This window comes from Tupaia chinensis, unplaced genomic scaffold, assembly GCF_000334495.1.
Source record: "Tupaia chinensis unplaced genomic scaffold, TupChi_1.0 Scaffold000201_1, whole genome shotgun sequence".
NCBI lineage: Eukaryota > Metazoa > Chordata > Mammalia > Scandentia > Tupaiidae > Tupaia > Tupaia belangeri.
The window spans coordinates 2359447-2362050 of NW_006159676.1; the positions used below are offsets into that span (position 1 = coordinate 2359447).

At 49.4% G+C, this 2604-nt stretch overlaps 1 protein-coding gene across 2 annotated transcripts in view; it reads right to left on the reverse strand.

Moving 5' to 3' along the window:
- KCNN1 (potassium calcium-activated channel subfamily N member 1) overlaps positions 1-2271 on the reverse strand; it is a 36197-nt gene extending 33926 nt beyond the window's left edge. For both annotated transcript variants that reach the window (XM_006147174.3, XM_014587297.2), the window contains exon 1: positions 2139-2271. The gene's annotated coding sequence lies outside the window, so the exon portion shown is untranslated. The remainder of the gene's footprint in view (positions 1-2138) is intronic.
- Between the last annotated feature and the right edge of the window lie 333 nt (positions 2272-2604).

Consider the following 2604-nt stretch of genomic DNA (forward strand, 5'->3'; position numbering starts at 1 on the left):
TAAAAAAAAAAAAAAAAAAAGGAGAAGCACCTCCTCAGAGCCAGCAGTTGACATGGTAGTTAAGGAGCTGAACTCCAACATGGCTGACTGTGGTTCGAGTCCCAGACCTGGCAGCTTGCTTTCTCACTTTCCCTCTCTATGGCTCTCTGTGTCGCTCTGGTGAATTAGCAACGTAACTGCTAATGCCGTCTGCTGGCCCCAATAAATTATATTTTTTCCAAATAATTGCTTATTATCTATTTATTTATTTATTTATTTCCATTTGTTATTATTATTTTTTTAATTTGACAGAGAGAGAGAGAGGGAAAAGGAAAGTGAGAAAGCAAGCCGCCTGGTCCGGGATTCGAACCACAGTCAGCCATGTGGGAGTCCAGTGTCTTTAACCACCCCGCCACCTGCTGGGACCCCAATAACTAAATATGTTTTAAAAAGAGGGGGGGGCCAGCAGGTGATGTGGTGGTTAGAGGTGCTGGATCCTACATAGCAACCATGGTTCAAGTCCCAGGCCTGGCAGCTTGCTTTCTCACCTTCCCTTTCTTTTTTTTTTCCTCTTTATTCCGTTTTTTTTTTTCCTTCTTCTTTTTTTTGGAGAGGTTTTTGCTATAGGTCGCGTGCGCTCTCCAGACAGACAGAGAGAGACAGAGAGACAGAAAGCAAGAAATCACCCCCCAGGGGGGATGGCCACGCCGCAATCCCTTCTCCTCCATTCTGCTCTCAGGATCTTGGGCATGCACGCACACGCACCCGGCGTGAGTTTAAACCACCGGGTCCGGGACTCGAACCACAGTCGACTACGTGGGAGTCCAGCGACACAGCCATGACGCTAACTGCTGGTCCCTCGCCTTCCCTTTCTCTCCCTCTCTGTCTCTCTCTGCTCAAATTTTAAAAATAATAATAATAACAAATACAATTATTAAGTAAATAAATAAATTTTAAAAGCCTCTCCTCAAAGGTCCAGTCTTCAGACTCAACGGGTCTTTTCCTTTTTTAAAAAATAATTATTTTGTATTTACTTTATTTATTATTACTATTATCTTCTAGTTTGAACAGAGAGACAGAGAGAGAGAGAGAGAGGGAAGTGAGAAAGCAAGCCACCAGGCCCGGGACTCGAACCGTGGTCAGCCATGTGGGAGTCCAGCGCCTTTAACCACATCACCTGCCAGGCCCACCATGGATCTTTTCTTCTCTCCTGATTATGTTTTCTCACCATTATTCCAAAATCTGGTTCCTCCTCCATCTCCAGCCTGGTCCTAGAATCTACCCACTTCTCTTCGTCCCTGGGACCCCGCCCGAGATACCACCAGACAACTCCCCAACCCCGACTCTGCCTCTCACACCACTTGCACTCCTGTCCCGATGGCCCCTGCTCTCCTGGGCAGCTACGGGAGAATCTTTTTCTTTTTTCTTTTTTTTGGAGAGGTTTTTGCTATAGGGCACATGCGCTCGCCAAACAGACAGAGAGAGACAGAGAGACAGCAAAAGAGACAACACCTCCCGGGGGGGATGGCCACGCCGCAATCCCTTCTCCTCCATTCTCCTCTCGGGATCTTGAGCACACACGCACACGCGCCCGGCGTGAGTTTAAGCCACCGGGTCCGGGACTTGAACCACAGTCAGCTACATGGGAGCCCAGCGACATAGCCATTACGCTAACTGCTGGTCCCTATTTTTTTTTTTTTGAAACTGACCAGAGAGAGAGAGAGAGAGAAGGAAAGTGAAAAACCAAGCTGTCACTTCCAGGACTCGAATCACAGTCAGTCATGTGGAAATCCAGCCACCTTAACCACCACACCACCTGCCGGCCCCTCTGTTTTTATTTATTATTTTTTTTTTGAGGGAGATTTTTGCTATAGGGGGCATGCATTCACCAGAGAGACAGAGACAGAAAGCAAGAAATCACCCCCCAGGGGGGATGGCTACACCACAATCCCTTCTCCTTCATTAGAGATCTTGAGCACACACACAATGCACACACACCGCAGGCATGAGTTTCAAACCACCGGGTCTGGGACTCAAACCGCTGTCGACTATGTGGGAGTCCAAGCAACGTAACCATTATGCCATCCGCTGGTCCCTAGTCAATAGTTTTTCTACCCAATCCTGCTGACAAAGATGACGCACACCTGGGATTCACTCACCTCGGGGTACAGGGTTGTCCTCACAGAGCCACTGCCGAGGGGCCTGTCCCCTTCAGTCCCACAGGGTCACCGTGGGGCCAGTAGAGAAGTGACAGTTGTCTTGCTTTTTCTCTGGAGACCTGTAAGGACCAGACAGACCTGTCAGGGGTTGCGGTGGAGGAAACTGCTCAGGAGGGTGGGGGCGTGGACAGTCCCAGGCCAGAGTGATTCTTTTTATTTTAAAGAATCACCTTATGGGGACCAGCAGTTAGCGTAATGGCTGTGTCGCTGGACTCCCACATAATCGACTGCGGTTCAAGTCCCAGACCCGGTGGCTTAAACTCACGCCGGGCGCGTGTGCGTGCGTGCCCAAGATCCCGAGAGGAGAATGAGGAGAAGGGATTGCGGCATGGCCATCCCCCGAGGGGGGTGATTTCTCGCTTTCTATCTCTCTGTCTGGCGAGCGCACACGCCCTATAGCAAAAAA